At 43.3% G+C, this 21,999-nt stretch overlaps 1 long non-coding RNA gene across 1 annotated transcript in view; it reads right to left on the reverse strand.

The window, feature by feature from the left end:
• The window catches only part of LOC138911485 (uncharacterized), a 42,891-nt gene that overhangs the window by 13,862 nt on the left and 7,030 nt on the right, over window positions 1-21,999 (reverse strand). The window contains exon 2 of the long non-coding RNA XR_011417094.1: window positions 6,339-6,404. This is a non-coding gene — a long non-coding RNA (uncharacterized lncRNA). The remainder of the gene's footprint in view (window positions 1-6,338; window positions 6,405-21,999) is intronic.

Raw genomic sequence — 21,999 nt, forward strand, 5'->3', positions numbered from 1 at the left:
AATTTTATGTGCATATTTGTTTTGCCGTAAAAATAGCATGTAGGACAGTCAGAAGGGATGATGGTGGGGATGGGTTGCGAGGCATCGAACGTTAAACAGATTGCACACAGCTTAATGTCTACTAAAAATCGAAGTGTGATCCATCAACTATGCTATATGGCAGTCATATGCGAGCGCGAGGTCGAAGTTCAGTTACCAGTCAAAGTCACCAGCAAGTTATGGGTACGCTTATAGGGGAGGGAGGGAGTGGTCGGGTGGTTGCCGCTTGTCTGATGTGATTTTTGTAGCGCATTTATGTATAATTTTATATTTATGAGCATGGCTGTTAAATGACCAAATGGGATAGGAGCAGGGGTGGCAAATATATGTGTTTACGCCTTTAATGTTGATTTATGGCGCTTCAGCTCGGACTGACTGTGTGTTTTTGCCCTATGCGCTCCCTAAAAAGCGTGAAATTTGAGCTGACTAAACATTAATCAAGGCTTTATGCTTGCCTAAAAAGCATGAAAAGGGTTATTCCCCCTGCAACAGTTAGGGCAAGATGGGGAAAAAAACTGTAGCCTACTTTGCAGCGCACTCAATTATCAATGCACATAAAAAGCGCTGGGCCAAGCGCTACTTGTGTATTTAAGTCAAAAACTACTTTGGCAACAACAACAAAAAGCGCCTTAAATAATAAATGCCTTTTGGGTGAGAAGGAGGCGAACAGATGCCTGGGATGTTTTAAATGAGAAGCCCCAAAATGCAGTCCCGAAGGCAGCATGACGCAAAGCAAAAATGGCAACATCTTGAAACTTGGGCGGCACTTGATGACTTGCCGAAGGCCACTAAAAGGCAGACGGGATGGTCGGTGGATGTTGGCAGTGGTTAGGAAACCGCAAGTCCCAATAAGCCACTTAAAAAGTTTATAATTAACAGCAGCCGCAACGAAAAACAAGGAAATACGAACACAAAAATTGAAATGAGTGAAATGACTGGCAAGAATGCTCGCAGCTGAAATACCCTGTTCTTAGGCTCGACATATTTCAAAGCACATTTGCAATCAATTACTTTTTGATATTAATTCACATCCGACCCATAGCCTTGTGTTTTTCTGGCTCTGCTATGCTAGGACATAAAACTTTCATTTGATTAGGCATAGAGAAAGGCAGTACTTTTCTTGTGTATGCTCGACTAGGCGATATCCTGGCCCAGTGCCGAGATTGCTTACCAAATATTCGGAGCTGCCTGCTATATATACATTCACAAATAAACATACTATATATACGCACACAAGCACGCACATCGCTTGATTCCTTTGTGCTGCGGTTATGTTTGCTCTCCGATCTTTTTAAAACTTTCAGAGCTTAAATATAGCATTCAATAGTGTGTATATACTATTATACATTTCATTATCGCGGAGCCCTGGATTGAGTATTCAAATAAAGCAAATCGACCAGCTTGTTGATGATCAAGAAAATACATAATTTTTGCGGTTGGAGACGTCTCTTTGTGCCTGCTCTATAGATTTCCATAAAGCCATTATACCCCCAATTGCTAGAGGTCCATTTACCCAGGGCATATAAAAAGAATTGTTGCTATTGGACTGAAGAATTCAGGCTAAGAGACGGCTTCATTAGCCACATCCAATTATTGGGCGCCTAGTCACAATCTGATTAAAATGCGCGACTTGTGCTCTTCGTATTATTTTTAATCAATTAAGTTTTGTCAGTTGCTAACAAACAGAAACAGAAACAGAAACCAAAACTTAAATGATGAGCCGCACACGTGACATGTTTTCCTAATGTCCAAATGCTCCACTCCTGCTCCCACATACTCACATACACGCACACACACACACACACACATAGGAGGACAGGCACAATGGGCGTCGTTATCTTTGGCCATTTGGTCGCCTTTATATTTACTTATATGCAGTTAATAATTATGTCACTGGCTCGTCTCGTGTGGTACGCCTCACGCCTCTTGTTATGCGAATGCCCCTATTATATGCTCTGCTGCTTCTAATGATGTGCCCGTTGCTGTCATCTCTGCCTTAGTCTTCTCTATAGACAAAGGCGACAACTTCTCCTCCAACTCAAATGCCTCTAAAGATTCGCAAACAAAAGCGCATCGGCACACACGCTCCCTTTGGCTGTTCTGTCTGATTCAGTGTGTGTGTGTGTGTGTGTGTGTGTGTGTGTGTGTGTGTGTGTGTGTGTGTGTGTGTGTATGCTTGTATGTGTGCGAGTTCGTATGTGTGCAAGTGTATGTGACAGCTGTTGTTGTTTCTTGTCTGGGAAGCGGACGGATGTGCGAGCATTGTGTTGGCACATCCGGTTACATTATGAAACTAACACACATAAACAACAACACATACACACACGCACACACCCAGTCACACTCACTCACATACACTCACTGGCATCCTCAGGCCTGTTGTGCTGTAAACTTAAATGGTGCGCCCTTCTTTTTTCTGTGCTGTCCAGGCTCCCAGGCTCCCAGGCCCCAGATGGCGTTTATGTTGTGTGCTCTGCATTAAATATGCTCGTTTACTCGCACACACACACACACACATGCCTCTTTCTGGGCACTGTTCTTAAGTGTAACTACAGCCAGGGCTACACGTTGTGGCCATAACTCATGGCCCGCTGGTATATGGGCATTAGGATGCTTTTACCAGGCTAGTTATAGATATCACTAGTCAACACAACCAAAGTTTATGCAACACATTATGTCTATGTGGGCCACTTCAACTATCTTCACTATACAACAATTTGTAAAATTGCTGAAAATTGCAAAAGGAATTAATTTATAAAATAAATGTTTGAATCCTTTTATAAACAGGAATAATTTTGATAGTATTTCAAGCAAGCCAGCTGCTCTCTTATTATCATATCTCTTATTAAGTTCAAACATTTTGAAGATATCGCAACATCTAAGGATTGCAAACATTCAGATCCGGAAGTTCTAATAACAAAAATATGAGGCATTGCAATATCAACCAATTTGTGCATTTCTCTTTCTCAGACCCAAGGTTGTTGTTGTCTAGTGTAATTTAATAGTACGGCATGTGGATGAGTGTGTATTTGTTTCTGGGAGGGCGGCAGACATTAAAGCCATCAGTCTGAAGCAGTTGGCTCAAGCGAGCTATCGGCAAGTGAGCCAAAGACATTTCACGTTTCAGCCATTTTACCGTCCTCCACACGAGCCGCGCTCACTGCCAGGCCAGGAATAACCAAATTTTGATGGCCCTCGCTGGGCACTTGGGTAAGCAGATAATTACATAAAAATGAATAATAATCTTGTACGATGCGGCGCCGTCTTTGGGGTATTGACAACAGCTTATTGACAAAATGTGTTAATGATTCTGCAAATTGAATTCTCAGCGGATGGCTCAGCAAGGAATGGCTTGGCTGTGTGTGTGCGTGTTTGTGTGTGTGTGCAGCAGGAAGTGGACGATGGCAATCACCTGCATCATCAGGATGCCGGAAGTAGTCAGAAACTGCTGCTCAAGATGAAACTGTAATCTCGGTGTGTGTACGTGTGCGTGTGTTTTTGTATGTGTGCCCGCCTGTGTGTGTCGGAAGTTGCGTTTGATAGCGCACGGAAGTGGCTGGCAACACGGACCTCAACAGCGGGCCAACTACTAAATAGTATTTTGTAGTGCTCAGACGGGGTGGGGTAATTGACCGCTAAGCCAATGGACAATGAGTCGCGGCAAAGCAAGGAAGCTAAAAGAGCGAAAACGAGAAGGAGAGAGCGAGAGCGAGAGAAAGAGAAAATAAGGCTACGTTATTAGTTGGCAGGCACTAAGACAAATAGCGCATATAAATAAGCCACTCGCTGACATGGCACCCAAACCCAAAACCCAGTCCCAAGCAGGCGATGCAGCACGGCTGAATCTAGACAGATAACAGATGGGGACATGGCCAAGAAGCGTCTCCGCTCTCCCCGCCACAAGCTGCTTGTAAAGTAAATAGAAATGTAATAATGAGATAAGAACAATAAGCGCTACGTCTGCCCTGAGGATGAACCAAGAGCAGCTGCAGCTGTAGCTGCTTTGGCCAATGTCCAGTGTAAGGGCGGCAGGATGCTCGTATCTTATATTGATGTCTCGCTTGCTGGAGCGTGATTATGACCAGCCTAAACGTATTAGAGCCAAGTTGATTGGTTCACTCGACTTGCGGGCGATAAAGCACTAAAAATTGCGCTATTTGTTTTCCTCGACCGGGCATCGGAGCGCTGGCTGCTGACTGATGTATTGAACAGACATATGGATACGGCATAAGCTGGGCTAACATAACAGATGCTGCAATGCTCATTGTTGGACTAATCTGCGTCGACATTAGTATGAACAGATAAGAGCTAGAACAATTATTTCAGATTCCATAGAGTAGACTTGTTGAGAATAAGAGTCTACACTTCTAGCCCATAAATGTGCCCAATTGCTTTTTATAACTGAACGCTGGTGGTCTTAGATTAACGTACATTATTTGCTTTTGAAATTGTCAGATTATGTAAGTGCAATTATTTAGCTAACTGTTTAAGTGAATTAATCCTCAAATTTCTACTATATAATTCTTAGTTGTTTAGCCGCATTTAGCTGACCGCCTTTAAGAATGGCAATTGAAAATAATTTAAAAGGGCAGTGAAAAACATCTGCATCTTCAATCTCTTCGATTGTCAATATTTGTATTTGTTTTTCCGAATAGGGAAAAACGAAGCTAGAAAAGCCAGACAATTATTGTCTACTTGTTTTGATGGCCTTTGGGTGTTTTCTGTTCTCTTGGCACATACCATAAGGTAATCAGGCTTATTACAATTTAGCAAGCGTAGCTAATGCTGCTCTGAAGTCTAGCCTGATGTTGGTCCTGAGCCGTCAGCACCGGATGCTTGTCGAGTCCGGCTCCATAGCAGCCGGGGGTAGACTAGGTTACACACAGGCAGCCTGTGGGAACAGCTAAACTCTATGCCTGGAGCGCGCACTGTCTGCTGCAGCCTGTGCCTTATTTTCAAGTGATGTATCTGCCGCGTACATTTTATGCAGCCGCAGCCCTGGAGGGGTTGGTGGATTTGCACTTTAAGCTTTACAATCATCGATGCGGTGACTCTCGATCTTTGCTGCGCCAGCTGCCACGCGCAACGCACATCCGCAGTTGGATGATGCCATTCGCCGTTTTCGCTGTCTGTCTGCGGCACGAACCGGCGGCAGGAGGTAACATAGTCAACAACGTCGTCGTTTCTAATGCGGCATTGCGAATGCAACAGACAGCATCACTAACACACACCGCACACACACAGCGCACACACAGAGCACGGCAAGCGACGTCATTATAAATTGAAAGATATTTCCAGCGCCAGCGTCCAGCCCAAAAGCAAAGGATGTTAAGGGAAGCAGCCGCCGCATTCCTGTCTGTGCCCAGCAAAAGATGCCTTTTACCTAACTGCATCCGGCGTAGAGTCTACCGTCTGCCGACTGCCGACGGCAGCTGCTGCTTTCGTCGTGGACTCTGTAACATGTGTCGCTTCAAGGAAATTGAATTTTTATTAAAGGAAAACATTTTTATTGTGGATTATTTTCGTTTCTTTTTTTTTATGCAGCGTGGGCGCTGTTTGGAGGGGCTGTGGCTGCTGCTGATTGAAATTTCTATATCCGCTAGCTGACTGCAATTGAATTACAACAAAATCAAGAACAGAAAACTTTCTTAGCGCAACTTTGACAGTCAGCCTGGATAGCTGAATGCGCCTAATTAAATTTATGTAAAAGCACTACTTCAATAAAATAAAATAAAAAAAAAAATGCCAGCTGAAATTTTTGTAGTTGTAAGCCTGCCACGTTCGCTCTTCGATTTTCCACATGCGCGCTCGATTTTCCTTTCGCAGTTCTCTTCACCATTTTCTCGCTCGATTTTTATCTGTTAACATGGCTTTCAATTGAAAATGCGAGCTCAAGTCGTGCACAATTTGGTTTACAGCCACGCCCATGCACACGCTGTGCTACCCATGCAGTTGCCCCGGAATTACGTGGCTTTAAAATTATAGTTGGTTAGATCTGAAAGGATGTGGCTGCATAATATTGCAGTTTCAGTGCGAGCTGCTATCTGTTGACTGCTCGTAAAAAAGTCGCTAGGTTAAATGTTGAACCGTCGTCGTCGTCGTCGTCATCCTTCGAGCAACGACAATGCAACGCATTGAGTCATAAAATTTATAAAAGCATTTGCAATAAGCATTGCCAAAAGTATCCACAATTCTGCACTTAAAATGTTTGCACACAAGCAAATAAAAATAAAAAATCCTCCTTCCTTCTCAGGATGGGTTAACAGATATACTGGATAAAATTCCTGGCAAGTACTTACCATTTTATTGATTTTTTGTGCTCGCTTCGGTATGGTGCTTTGACTGGTCACTGCTGCGCTGGATATCTGCAACGAGGCAAAATGTTTTACCATTAAATTTGGTTTTATTTTGTTTTTCGGTATTTGCATGTAGGGGATATATTTCTGACAAAGCGAATTTGCTGCAGACCGTGTTTTAAGGTACTTTCTAAATTAGTGTAGAAATTGTTAAATTTGTTAAACCGAACTTCAATGAAGCAAAGTATGAGATATAAGATTTAAGGCGGAAGAACATATATATATATTATTATACTATTCCCGAATTCTACAGTTAACAATTAGCGAATCGCCATTTTTTAAAGTTAAATATCACACTTTCAGTCGCTATGTTTACAAAAGTTATCGTTAAGCAAAATAAACACTTCTTCATAAATTATTAATTTTAGTTTAAAAAGGGTTTAGCTATGTTTTAAGCGGTGTTGGGTTTCCCCGACGTATATATATAAGATCAATACGGATCTTAAAGGAAATACTGCCGGCTATCAAGAATACCTTAGCTATCGTCAATCACAATCATCTTGAGAACATAAATTATTGTATTCACAAACAATTAAAATTTGTTATTTAAAACTGGTTAAAGCCTCCAACATGTGACTCTAAATTGATTGCTGAAACTAAAAGCGTGAAACTAAGTGGGAGAAAAATGTGGCCAAAGATTTTATAAATAAATTTGGATTACTTTGTAAGCGCCTGCAGTTATCGAGGATTGCATAAACAATTTAAGTACGAGTTGCATTTTTACAGCTAAGGCTAAGCTAATTAAATTTATTTGATTTAAAGTGAAATCTTACTAACTAAATATTTCTACTTCTATAAATTTTTTTTATCGGTAGTATTTTATAACTATTTTAATAACGGTCAGGTGCCAGTTACAGGCCATGTCATTCGCGCATTAACACGAAGTGTTTGCTTAGTTTCATTAAAAATTTAAACATGCAAACTGCAAATTTGCAAGTCAAAATTGTAGGGCGTAACCTTTAAAGGGGGAAAAAAAATAATAAAAAATATACTAAAAGACTGCACGAAAACAAGTTAAACAATGCGAGTATCGGCTATGAAAAACAGGAAAGAAAAAAGCAATGGGAATTATGGACAGGCTGGAAACAAGAAAACAAAAGTGAAATACAAGAAAATGCTTGCGATACTTGTAGCTGTGAGGCCATGTCCCCAAGGATGGAAGGACAAAAGCAACTTTGCACTTTTGTTTGTCGTCACGTGCACTCAATAAACTTTAAACAAATTTGCATTTGCAGCTACAAAGCACACACACACACAGAAACATACATACACACAGAGTCTCAGTTGCAAGGACAAAAAAGGCTACACTGGCAACGCGTCAGGACGCATCGAGTTTCAGTTGCCGTCCAAAAGCGGAAACAAAGTTAAGCACACAACGTCCATTTCCTGTTTTTGTTTGTCGCACATCGCATCAGCTCGATTCAGCTCGATTTGCAACGGCTTTCTGCCACAGATTGCAACGGGTTTCGGGTTTCGGGTTTTTGCCTTCCTCTCATTGAGTTACGTTTTTTAGACGCCAGCAAAAAAGTGGCAAGAGCTAGCGGCTTAAACAAATCTCTAGTTTGTAGTCCTTAAGATCTTTAAGGGTAGCTGCCTTACATGATTTGATATTGCAATCAACTGGATAGCTGCAAATGAAATGCAAATCGAAGCAGCGGCCAATGTATTTTACTGCGTTATGAAGACGCTGCCAATCTTCACACTCTCCACTGAGTTGGCCAGACCGAGACGCTCTGTCCTGCCAATTCACTGCGCAGCAAATAAGTAGACAACAAAAATATGCACAGGTAACCGCAAAAATGTTGCCTGGTAGGTGGAGAAAGCCGCAGGCAGGAGGCAGGCTAAGGCCCCCAGACACAAAAACGCATCAACAACCGACACAGACAGCATCGGGAGCAGCAGCAATGTTGGGCGCATAATCAACAGAAGGCGTGGCATGTTGCAGCTGCAAACGAAAGCGAGAAAATGACTTTTCTACTTTTTCAGCAATTTTGTTGCTACTTGCAATTTATGCAAAAGTCAAATGTTGATTTGTGGGGCCGCAGGGCCGCAGCATCGAGCTCCAACGAGCAGCATGGAGTGGGAGACACAGGTTTTTACGGACCAGCTGCAGGACCAGCAATATATTGATTTAGTGGGGTCTATGTAACGGGCCAAGGTGCATTTACACTGCCTTTCAGTGCTCTATACCCTGTAGTCACAAAAATGGTACAGAGCATCATCGACAAGAGCAAAGTGAAAATCGAAACTATTTCAAACTCTACTAAAATGCTGACTACGGAGTATCTGCTGGCCGCAACAATATCTCTTCTTTGCCTGCTGCTATTTTAAGTTTGCTTCTATGTTTGCACTTTAGAATTGAAGTCGAAGAACGAGTAGTTTGCCATTTGCATAATAATTGGCCTCATGAATGAGAGTGTGTTAGAGTGTGTGTGTTGATGGGTGGTTTGTTGTTGCGGCTGCAGCAAAAGGGCAAACAATTTGTGCTATGGAATAGCTATTGATGTAAGTATGTATATTGATCAGCGGCATCATCAGAGGAGTGCCATTCAGCCCGCTGCCTGATTGCTTATCTAGTTGAAATGCATGCTCAACTCATTTTAAACATTGCATTTACTTTTTATCTATATATAATTAAAGCTGGGCATTTTAAAGTCCTGGCAAGTACTTCCACTGCTAGATTAGCTAACAGCCGGCTATTAATAATGTTCTGCTGATAAGACGATGACAAATCTGCTGAAGCTTGAAATTAGGAACAGTGTTATAACACAGCCCGCCCCAGCGTAGCCAGTTCACCATTGACACCATCCTGCTAGGGCACTTACGTTTGTGTTTCTCTGGAGATCGGACGTGAAAATTGCAGTCTCGTGTGTGTGTGCGCGTTAGTGCACCGCTGGCAGCAGGCATAAACCAAGAAAGTGACAGTGACACTGTATAAAGCCCGCCCCAGGGCAATCCATACAAATCCCGCTTATAGTGGGTAAACTATACGCAACTGCTGCCTCTGGCAGCCGGAGTGTTATACAAATTAACAATATTTTAACAAAAAAATTACCGCGTGCAGTGCGTGAGAACAAGTTCTTGCAAAACTTAAGCTGCGCTCAGCTGATCGCAACTCAAGTGCGTGTGTGTGTGCGCGAGTGCAGCTAAGCTTTCGCGAGAGAGCTTTCAGCTTGCAGCTGCACTGATAGTGCTGGCAAAACAGTCACTGCAGTGACAGTGCTGACACTAAAGTCACAATTTGTGATCAATCACTTGTTACAAAAATACGGGTTATTTTTGTAATTAAGTGTAAAAAACTTGTTTTGTTTTTATTTTTTATTCTTTTTTCTCCCTGTGGGGAAAAAATTATAACAAAGTAAAGAACAATGGCTACAAACAACCGACCCCAAAACAACGAAGAAATTCATTCGCCAATCTACCCGCTGCCGAACAGCTCAATTATATCCCCTACAAATATAGCCGCTAATGTCGATCGCCTCGACGGAAGCAGGCCACTGGAAGATTTTTACCAATATTACAACAACGTGCTCGCCAGTAGTGCAAACCGGAACGGCGCCTCCACCTCGCTGTCAGCCGGTACCCAGCAATGCTCGACTTGGCAACCGCAACAGCACGGCACTGTCAGCACAACGACAGCAACAACCACCACAACCACAGCGTCATCCAGCAGCGGCTGCAGGACATCTGCCTCAACAGGCACAAGCCGCGCCGCTTTAGAGCCCATCGGGACCCGCCCCAAAGCCGCCAATCCGACCTTGCAGTCCACCCCTTATGGCACCCAGGCAGCTGGTTCTTGTGTCACAAACCCCCCTCTGCCTCCCATAAAGAACGCAGGTGCTACGCCAGCCTTCGAAGAGCCACTGGTAGATTGGCAAACGGTTTCCGCAAAAAAACGGCGTGGGACTACATTATTATCCGAAGGCGTAAAAAAAGGGAAGCAACTAAATAACCGCAACACCAGCCGCGCTGGAGCTAAGCCCGCAACTCCCAGTACCGCTTCGGCAATTAGCAACAGATATGCCTCCCTTGAGCCTCAGGAAGACGCCTCTGTAATCGATGACGGCGAGATGGACACTGCCGACGAAGCGCCTCCAGTCACAGACCAACAACAATCAGCGAAAAAGATCTCCAAACCCAGGCCGATAACAGTCCCTGGAGTCAGCGATATTGTCGCAATGGAGCGAACCATAGATCAGGCAGTGGGCGCAGACGCCTATGAATTCAAGGTCTCTCCCTCTGGCTATCTAAGAATTTACGCCAAAGATGCCGACACCCACAGAGCAATTGTCCGCAAGCTCACTGAAGTGAGAGTGCAATTTACCCACTTCTGCCTAAAGGAAGACAGACCATACCGCGTTGTGGTTAAAAATCTGGCCGCTTCCACTCCCAGAAGCCAGATTGAAGCTGCCTTTACATCGCACGGCCATATTGTGACGAACCTTTACAACCCGGGCGCCAGACAGCCAACAAGTGATGCAGACTCCACCAACGACTTTCCAAGTCGCAACTTCTGGTTTGTCGATCTCAAGCAGTCTCTTAACAACAGGGAAGCGCTGCGGCTCAACAAGGTTGGCCGCCAACGGGTCACTATTGAGCTTCCGAGGAAGAACAATAGTATAAGGCAGTGTTTCCGCTGCTTCGAGTTCGACCACACCAAAAACTACTGTCTCAAACAGCCCAAGTGTGGTAGGTGCGGTCAGTCCCATTGGACAAACTCCGAGCAGTGCCAGGCCAAAACAGTGGCAGACCTGCGATGCTCCAACTGCGAGGGAAACCATGCTGCTTCCTATAAAGGATGCAAAAGCTATCAGGTGAGACTAAATGCCAGGCAGCCGGCCATCAATGTCTCCCCTCCTACACGATATAGCCATCCTCAAAATACACGAAGAACCACTCAGCAGTTCGTACCTTCCCGAATTGTGCAACAGGGCCTGTCGTATGCTGATGCGCTACGGCCAGGCCATCATGTACAAGTCCGCCAACCCCCAGCGCGCACTCTTCAGCCCACCGTCAATCCAATGCAGCTCCAACAACCACTGCAAGGGCCTCAGGAGCAAGACGCTTCCCTTGGAGGCATCCTTCAAAACCTCCAGCAGTCCATTGCAGCACTGAATGCCGCAGTTGCAACCATTCTGGTTAGCATTAAAGAGCTAAAGGATGCGCAAGGTTCCCCGCAGCTTAGATTCCCAAAAAGCCGCAAATAATGGCTACCCAGTTACGTCTCGGATCGTGGAACGCTCGTGGCATCCTCCAAAATGCTAACGAGCTCAAGCTTTTTCTGAAAAAGCATGATGTAGACATCATGCTCATCTCAGAAACACATCTGCACACAAACTTGTACCTAACAATGGAGGGGTACGTCTGCTACCGTGCGGATCACCCTACAGGACGAGCCAGAGGTGGTGCTGTAGTGCTGGCAAAGCAGGATTTAGCACACTACCATCTACACACAGTGACCTCCAGCGACACACAGCTGGCTGCTATCATGGTGGAGACTCCCTTGGGCGAAATCCTCGTTGCGGCAGCATACCTACCACCAAACATCCCCTGGAACCGAGCGGAATTTGATTCCCTGTTTGGCCAGCTTGGCCCCAAATTCATCGTTGGAGGCGACTTCAACGCTAAGCACAGACTGTGGGGAAACTACAGAGCTGACAGCAGAGGCACTGCGCTCCATGAGGCGCTCACTCCCTGCTCAGCCCAGGTACTGGCCACCGGTAGACCTACCCACTTTCCGTACAACCGGCAAAGTACGCCTTCCTGTATCGACTTTTTTATATTCAAGGGCATCCCCAACAGCGTACTATCGGTTCGCGAAGAGTATGATCTATCTTCCGACCATCTGCCACTCCTCACAACGATCAACACGGCTGCACAAAGGATCCCAAAAAAGCGCAGGCTTGTCCTCCCTGGGTCGAACATCCAACGATTTAAGGCCGAACTAAATAGCTTGATCAACCTAAACACGCAGATTCTGTCAGTTGAGGACGTCGACGCTGCAGTACAAACCCTGTTGGACCAAGTACATGCCGCAGCCGCCAACGCTGCGCCCGCACATATCTACTCAGCCCCTACAAGCCAGCGGCCAAGGACGTTTTCCCCCATATTGGAAGGTCTTCTCGCCCTAAAAAAGCGACTGAGGAGGGAGTATGTCCGTACCCAGGACCCCACGATTGACAGGATCTATCGTCGTATTGCTAACAGGGTCAGGAAGGAGCTGATTATCTCGAAAAGAAATGCCACAGACACCATGCTGGAGGAAGCAACGGCAGACGAGAGCTCCAAATTCGCGCTGTGGAAACTTAGCAGTCGATACAAGCGGCAAGCTGCGCCAAAGTTCCCCGTTCGACTTCCCGATGACACCTGGGCCAGATCACCAATGGACAGAGCCGAAGCCTTTGCCTGCAACTTGGAGGAGCGCTTCAAGCCGTTTGAGACCGCATCGCATGCAAGGATACAGCGAGTCGCGCAAATCCTGGAGGCGCCACTCCAAATGTCACTCCCTGTATCGCCAATCACCTTCCAAGAAGTAGAGCAGGAGATGAAGAGATTAAAAAGCAGCAAAGCCCCTGGGGAAGATCGGTTGGACAACCAGACAATCAAGCTACTGCCATACAAGGCGGTGCTTTTTCTCGTCGCCATTTTTAATGCAGCTCTTCGGCTAGGTTACTTTCCAGTGGCTTGGAAGAAGGCACATATAATCATGTTGCACAAGAGCGGAAAGCCCCCTAATCAACTGGGATCCTATCGCCCCATCAGCCTCCTGCCTGCCTTTGGTAAGATTCTGGAAAGGTGCATCCTCAGAAGGGTCCTGGATACCCCGGAAATAAAACGCTTGATCCCGAAGTTCCAGTTTGGGTTTCGACTCAAACACGGTACCCCTGAGCAACTACATCGGGTCACAAATTATATTTTGGACGGCTTTCACAGGAAAGAGTATGTGGTGGCAGCATACCTTGACATCCAAGAAGCCTTCGACCGGGTGTGGCACGCAGGACTCCTCTCTAAGATAAAGGACAAATTGAATCCGCAGCTATTTAGCACCATTGCGAGCTTCCTAACTGAGAGAACCTTTCAAGTGGTGCAGGATGGAGTAGCCTCTCAAACCAAACGCATAAAAGCGGGCGTTCCACAAGGCAGCGTCTTGGGTCCCACGCTATATAGCCTGTTTACACATGACATGCCCACAGCAAATGCAAGCAGACGGAATGATCGGCAGGACCTTCTGGTGGCCACGTTTGCTGACGACACGGCAATCCTTGCAAAAAACAAATGTGTGTACGTGGCAACTGACCTCTTGCAGGAATACCTCAAGCGATTTGAAAACTGGGCTTGTAGATGGAACATCGCAGTGAACCCTGGAAAGTGCGCCACGGTTACCCACACTCTACGCAAGGACTCATGCCCCGGACTTTTTCTTCATGGTGAGCTTCTAGAGCAATATCGTCAACACAAGTACCTAGGTGTCACTCTCGACAGACGACTTACATTTAGTAAGCACGTCTCTGCAGTAACGAGCAACATCAAATCTAAGATAAGGCGAATGAGCTGGCTCCTCAACTCCAAAAACAAACTCTCGCTCCGAAACAAGGTCCTAATCTACAAGGTAATCCTTGCCCCAGTGTGGCGTTACGGGCTTCAAGTTTACGGTATAGCTGCAAAAACACACCTGAACAAAATTCGCATCATTCAGGCCAAAACCCTGCGCAAAATAACTGGAGCCGAATGGTATATTCGCACACGCGACATCGCCAAGGACCTCAAGGTTCCAATGGTGGGCGACATAGTCAACAGGCAAGCAGCGAGCTACTCAACAAAGCTCCACAACCATCCAAACATCCTGGCGAGGAGCCTGCTAAGGAGGCGAAGAAGAAGGCGACTGAAGAGGACCTACCCAACCGACCTAATCGATCGTTATGTATAGGTGACAAGCTTCGTTAATTACACCAAAATATGTTTCTGTAATCTGTTAACCTAATTGTATAACTAATTGTAAAACCACAATCATCGCTAAGCTAAGTAATTATGTCACTCTGATAAAAGTTGCTAACATAGAGTAACAGGATACCAGATTTCTTAATAAACAAAATATAAAAAATAAAAAAAAAAAAAAAAAAAAAAAAAAAAAAAAAATCCTGCTAGGGCAAACAACCCTTATAAGGCAAAGAATTAAATTGCCACTCTTTGGGAAAATGATGTATTTGCCCTACACCCACAATTCGAACGCTCGCAATTTGAATCCTTCGCTGGCAGCTGCAAAAGAGCCAAACTCAGACCCAGACCCGAAGTAGAACACGAACCCGGCTCAAGTTGATCGAAAAGTTACTTTTACCTTTGGCTGTTGCCTTTTGCATATACCAAGGGTTTCAATTTAATACCAAACACCGTCTACAGGCAGCTGAGCGCAGCAACGGAAACATGAGTATGGGCTTCTCTGAAAATGGAACTGGACACATTTGACTTTAGCGTTTTTCTCTTGAACCCTTTTAAAGTTCTGTATATTTGCATATATATAGAAAATTTTGGTTTTGTTAGGCAAAGGTTTGTGCACATTAGGTTGATAGCTTAGAAACGGTTGCAATTTTGATTAGATTAAAAAAGGTTTTTCGTTATCAAAATCAAAAAATGCTAAACGAATGAAAATATAATTATGAATATCATAAATTTATCAATAATTTATTTATTTTTTTTATCAAAAGATAAACTTTTTTTTTCTAAAACTAACATACTGCAATCGAATGCGATTAACTGAGAACATTAGTTGGCCGCTCCACTTGGGCAGAAAGGGGAAATAAAGAAAGGCCGCATTCAAAATTTAAAGAAATTAAATTACAAAAATTCAAAATAAGTAGCTGCATAATAATATATAGTTAATTTAGTTATACTATGTTTATATGATATGCTTATTTACATATGCATGCTGCCAATTGTTAGTACTTAGGGTATATCATATTCTGAAATACCCATCTACAATCGTCGCATTATATTTTGCCAGTAAGGTGATGTGGTTACACTCAGATACTACACTGTCCCACCCCGTTGACGGTGGTGTCGAAGCCTCGCTTCACAGCAGGAAATTGTCGGTTGTAGGCCATAAATTATGCCACACTTCGCTTTTATTATTGTCCCCTGCTAATGGCACGTGAAATCAACTATAATTTATACCTCTTTATAAGCAGTTAAACATGCTTATATTTATATACATACATATTATTTTTCAATGGTTTCGCAATTTATTTGCACCTGGCTAATAAATAACTGTAATTAATGTGCCAAAAAATGAGATACAATAAAAGTTGCCCCTAGCATAATACTATTTGGCTTTATCGCTTGAAACTTTAATTAAATTACATTTTTATTTATTATTTTGAGAACTTTGAACAAACATTTTATAATGTTTTGCTTGAAGCTAGTGAACTTTTAAAAGTAATTGCAATTAATATGAAATATGTGCACTTAGGTGAGTCTTACGATAAACATGATCATCAAAATTGAAATTATGTTTTTAATATAGCTTTATTCATAAGATTATTGTGACTTTTCTCATCTCATCTTCATCATTTATAAAAATAATATTTGTATCGACAATGCTCTATCAGAAATTGAAATCTGTTTATATGAATTCCTAACTCTTACATTTATATCTTATAATCTTTTAATGAAGCTCAACCAATCTAAAAGCAGATTTGCTAGCTTTGTTAAATTCGGCATAAAACTGTTTCGTTGCCTCATTTGCATGAAAATTCATTATGCACACGACGTGTTTTCAGTTAAATTTGCTGCTGATTCGGGCCCACATAACTTAAGCTGAATTTTATGCTCTGTTAATGGTGACTATTTGCAGCATTTGCCTGTGGCCATATTGTGTCATAGCAGAGATTTTCTCAAAAATGGTTAAATCAACGCAAAGCAAACGTAGCTCGAATGAATCCCGAAGATAAAACTATAGGAGATTTTGGTTTGAAAGCAATCGCCAGGAGGGCTTAAACAAAACATTTTCGGTAGACACTGAACCAAACTGAAAAGACACTTGAGCATGGGCATTGATTACACTAGAGTGAGAGTGCACAGTTCACAGTTCAGGGTTTACTTAGCAACCACGAGCGCCCAAATAGACAAGAGTATCTCTGAATCTGAATTTGCAGCTGTGACTGTATCTGTGAGTTGAGCTAAAGCGATTGCCGAGCAAAACTCATCGTTGCCAAAGCTCTGTGTGCATTGGCAATCAGTGTTAAATAAACGAGCAGATAGACAGGAGCAGACATCCAGGAGTTGGGCTGGGACAGTCGGTTTGTTGGGCCAGCTGGAGCCTGTTGGCCGAATTGACAGGCATACAAAATACAATATGGGCTGAGACACTCGCTCAGCATTTATAAAAGTTGCAACAGTTTTTCAAACACAGCTCAGTGGCTGATTGATTTTCAAGTGGAAAACCAAACCTTGCTTGTAGCTTGCGGCCAGTCTTGGCCACAGCTTGTGGTCGGGCTTGTGCAGGAAGCTTGTAACCAGTTTGGGATTGTCTTGTTTCACATTGTTATCATAATATGTAGAAAAGACAGTCTAATTATTCTTGCTGACCTTAATTAGTTTTCCTTGTGTGTTCTTGTGTGTGTGCGTGGTCTTATCTGTACTTCACATGCTTCCACGTCTTACGCACACATATAAGGGATTATTAATAAACACTTTTGTCGTTTTCATTAATTCTATTAATTAAGCTGCATTCTGATTTTCAATTTTCAAACCTAATTGAGCTGAATACACTTAATTTTCCCAGCTGTCTGCTTTCTGCATTATGCGATTATGGTAATTCTGAAAATATTCAGTTAGAGACTCATGGGAAGCTGAAAATGTCGGCACACACATTTATGATAATCACAAGTTGAGAGTATGTTATAAAAGTTATATATATGCCTAAGTACTAAAATGTATGTCTTTATATATAAATATATACAGTTTTACTGATTGACTGTCGTAAAATCAGGGTAGCTAAAATTGGCAAATCTGCAAGTCGACTAAGGCTAGCTTGGCTCTTGAGGTTCAGAAAAGTAACTGATAATAAATTTGCTTAGATATTGGAAGAAGTAAGGCTATATTCGCTTGTTAGAGGCGGAAAACTTGAAGTCTAGCTCAGTTCTTGTTTCGTAATTGACTGTAACAAGTTGAAAAGCGACAAGGCTGTCTGTTTGGCTGGCTGGCAGCGTACTTTGCAGGCTAATCAGTTCTTGAAGTTGTCGAGCCAAGAGTCTGTCTACAGGAAACTTGACATATTATCAAAACGTTCGAGCTAACTCAGCTCAGGCTGCTGTCTGTAGCCCAGCTACTTAGGTTGATAATATTTTAGACGTCAAATGAGAACGTTTACAACACAGCGGGCAACAGTTTGAGTTGGAAAGTGAGCTGGTGCACAAAGAGGTCTATAGCTGACGAGAAAAAATAATGGAAATTGTGCTTGTGCGCGCTCGTTCTCGCTCAGCACCTTAACGTAGAAAATGATGTGTCGAAAATATTGCGCAGGAGACTAAGCTCAGGCCAAGCCATTGACAAGATGATGCCTCAGCGATGTGCAAATGTGTGTGTGTGAAGGTTAGCTTGCAACAGACAGCAGCTGAAGGAAAAAAATGAGGCGACAGGAAGTGAGTGAAGCGACGAGCTGATTTATTACAAGTGCCGATGCGGATGTCGATAAGCAAAGAGTCGCAAAGACTCGCACAGAGATGCAAAGAGCCTGAAGATGAATGGGAGGCAGAAGGGAAGCAGATAAGCCGCCGCCAAGCAAATGCAATTGGCAGGAATTATGGGACCAGACGATGAGATCTCGCCAAAAGTACACCTCAGTAGCGACTTCATCAGGCTGAGTGGCTGCAGTCTTAATGAAATTTGCCAACGCCATAAATCAGTGAAAAGAGCAGCCGGAGCAGGGCAAAAGAGAAATTTAGCTTAGCTTTAAAATATATATTTACATATTCCAAAACTAAAAGTCAGCTATAAGGGCAACAAAAAACGAAATAAAAGAATAACAAAAATGAGAGGAAAAAAAAAATTATAGAACGTGTAGTTCGCCCGTAGTGAGTCCATTAATATTGTGCGCTCAGGTGAGCTACTGCTGCTGCCTCCCGATGGAAGCTGTTTCCACATCTTGAGCTGTCTTGCCACCTGCCACCTGCCACCTGGCACCTGCTGCCGCTGCTGTTGATAAGAAGTAAACGTACTCCCAGTGGCAGTTTTTGCACAGCGCTTGTCATTTAGTTGAGCTGCCTTTTGCTCTTCATTTTGCCGTTGTTGTTGTTGCTGGCATTCCATTTTTTTAAGGCATTCCGTTGGCTTTTTAAGTTGACATTCGTTTTGGACTGCGTTGCGCTTGTCATGAATTATGAAAAATCTAACTAAACGCTGTCTCATCATAAATTTGCATAGACACTCGTTAAAAGTAAAAGAAAATTATCCTACACAGAAATTGCAACAGTCTTCAAAAAAAAATTCAAATTCAACTCTTATAATAACAGTGTATCATAATTTGATATGCAACTGAATTTATATATTTTTAAGCTTTCAGTGGAGTCTTTCGTTATGTGAACTTTCTAAGCGATTCCAGGTTCCCATGTGAGTACTGTCTTAAATTCAGCCCTATGAACATTAATAACGACTAATATATTAAATTAAGCGTTTTATTAAATTCATTCGATTCGAATCAGACTAAGGGCAAAATCAGAAATCCCATCCCAAATTGTTGTCAGTTAGGATGCATAAACTTTAACGCGAGCCTGTAATATTGCTTGGATTGCATATGGGTTGCTTTTGAATAAATACTACGTAAACACACACACTCATATACACCCACATGCACCCTTGTGTGTCCACTTCATCTAATTACGAAAGTTGCTCGCGAACGCTGCTTGACAAATGGCTAAAAAGTCGATGCGCTGCCATTTTCAATATGTTGCGCGTGCATAAACTATAGAAGCAGGCAGCTCCTCCCTCCTCTCCTCTCCTTTCCTCTCCTCTTCTCTAATATGCCGCTGCAACTGACACTTGGAGCTTGGGCCGGTTGCGGTCGTTACCTATGTGCAGGACAGGGCACATGGCAGCTGTCGAGGCTGCAGCTGCGCTCGCAGTTTGGGCAAAGTTTGAAAATTAATAGTGCAAAGTTTATAATTAAATTACAGAATGCTTGCACACGCACACACACACACATACATGTTGATAGCTGTATGTGTGTGAAGCTTTAATAAATATTACTTTGTGTGGAAGTGTGTGTGTGCGTGTGAATTGAATTGGTTTTGCCTTGCGCTTTGTGCTTTGTTGTCATTTCATTCTTTCTTTCGAAGCCATGTGTGCAGTCATGTGTGCGCGTGTGTATCCGTGTATATGTTATTATACGATGCCAGCTGCCGTGACAATATATTAAGCCGTTAAGTGAGGCGAGTCCTCGGCAGAGATTGTGAATCGCATACGTTGCGTATACGCAACATGCCTTGTCCCAGCGCTGATGAAGCTGCTGTCGCAACAACCAGAATAACAACAACAGCAACTAGAGCATGCTGCCTGAATCCTGGCACAGACACACGTGGCCGAGTTGACATAATTACAATGTATTAAAGCTATGGCCGTAGGATGTGGATTACCATGGGCATAAATTCGAATGAAAATACGACAGGGTACGGAGTAAACCTATGAATATGTCACAGAATATGCACTGTGGGCCATTTGCCAGAGCAATAAAATAAAAAACTATAACAACAACAACAACAACCAACACAACAGCAATTGCAATGCGACAATTATGAATCTTGGGCTGTGCCGCGTTGAGCGCTTGACTGACAGCTGAAGCGTTGCCAGGACGACATGCACATGGTCACGGCAGGCAGATGTGCATGCAGGCAACAGTTCTATCATCAGTCAGTCAGATAGACAGTCAGACAGTCAGTTATACATATATGAAGACATCAACGGAAAGGCATAGCACACAGTCAGCCCGCTGGCATTTTACATAAATACGCTACAATTTTCCTGGAAAAAACACAGAACAGCCAGGGTATATGGCAAAATGCGTTCCGAGCACGTTCCGTGCACTGAGGATTATTTTAGCTCCATTTATAAATAGAAAACGCGAGAAACAACTGCTGCCTAGTTAAAAACTAAGGATTTTATTATTTAAATATGGTTTCGCATGCACACTTGCTTTCTTCTTAAGTTTTTATTTTTATATCAACCGATAAATGGCAATTGTCGACAGTATCAACCAAAAATGGCTCAGAATTTTGATATGACTGAAACAAAACATTAACAGCGATAAAAAATGAGAATGCTTTACCTAGGATACGAGCCGTTAGCACTTGGTTAAAAAAAGGCTTCGTAATGCCCAAAAAAAAGATTTGAAGCAAAATCTGGGATATTAGATATGGTAGATCAGACGTAGAAGTTTTAAAAGAGTAAAGTATCAAAAATATCCAGGGAGACTTCTTTGAAGCTAGCCACAGGATCTATGAAGCCTTTAGAGTAACAACTAGTTATCATAGGCACCGAATTGTCAGTATACAGCTCTTAAGCAAAAACTGTTTAGGATGTGGGACAACATTTTCAATTAATGTTGCTTGCAGCAGCAATCATAGCAACAACATTTGGGGAACCAAACCAACTAAGCCAAATTAATGGCAGTAAGATGTTTGGTCGCCGGCTCATAAATAAGGCGAAATTAGAACCATCTATCAAAGTGTGGGCTCACGATAGCCGCAAGGAATCGCTACGTGGCCACGCCCCGGGCGTCTGTACGCCTCAAAAAGCGTCGGGCTGTTCACATTTATTTATTTTCGTGTTAAAATCAAATTTATTTTTGTGTGGCGCTGGCAAACCTCTGAAATGTAAATATTGGCGTAAACATTTAAAAGGCAATAGCTACAACAACTGCAAGCCGAAGACGAAATGAAGTCCGACTGCTGCCCAGTCAGACACGAACATGCCCATGTAAAGGTAGCCCTTAAGGAGGTTTCGTCTGCGTCGACAATATAGAACACACCCAAAAAAAAAAAAATTTTTTTTTGAAAATAAAAAAAGAGCTCAACTCAACTGAACCGAATTTATAAGGATTTCAGCACAGGACTGGAAGCTAATATTCAAGCAGACCATCCGCCCAACACCCACATACCGACCCACTAGGCACTGCCCATCCAGCCCGAAGGCAGTTGAACCTTGGCCAGATTACCTGGTCATATACCTGGGATAAGTTGTAAAGGGGAGCGTCGCCGTGGTGGAGGGTCAAATGTGAACCTAATTTTTGGCGTTTGCCTTTTTTGCTGCTTTTGTTTTTAACCTTTGGAAAATGTCGTTCTGGGCCAAAGCTCGGAACGGGATAGTGGGCCAAAAAGCTTCGGGGTCACTTGAATCAGGGTAGAGGTTGCGCATGGGTCTGTTGTGAGCGGGGGCGGGCGGAGTCTTTCCATAATAAATCACATAAATATGCAACGCGACCCGTTGAACGAAAATGGAAAAATATTGGCTAAGCAGCGAGTGACGTGGATTTGTGCCACGGATTTCCAGTTGATGCCACAGGCCACAGCGGGCAACATCAGGAGGCAAGAAGGCACAGAAACACCCCCCAGATCCA

Source organism: Drosophila virilis, unplaced genomic scaffold (assembly GCF_030788295.1).
Source record: "Drosophila virilis strain 15010-1051.87 unplaced genomic scaffold, Dvir_AGI_RSII-ME tig00000650, whole genome shotgun sequence".
Lineage (NCBI taxonomy): Eukaryota > Metazoa > Arthropoda > Insecta > Diptera > Drosophilidae > Drosophila > Drosophila virilis.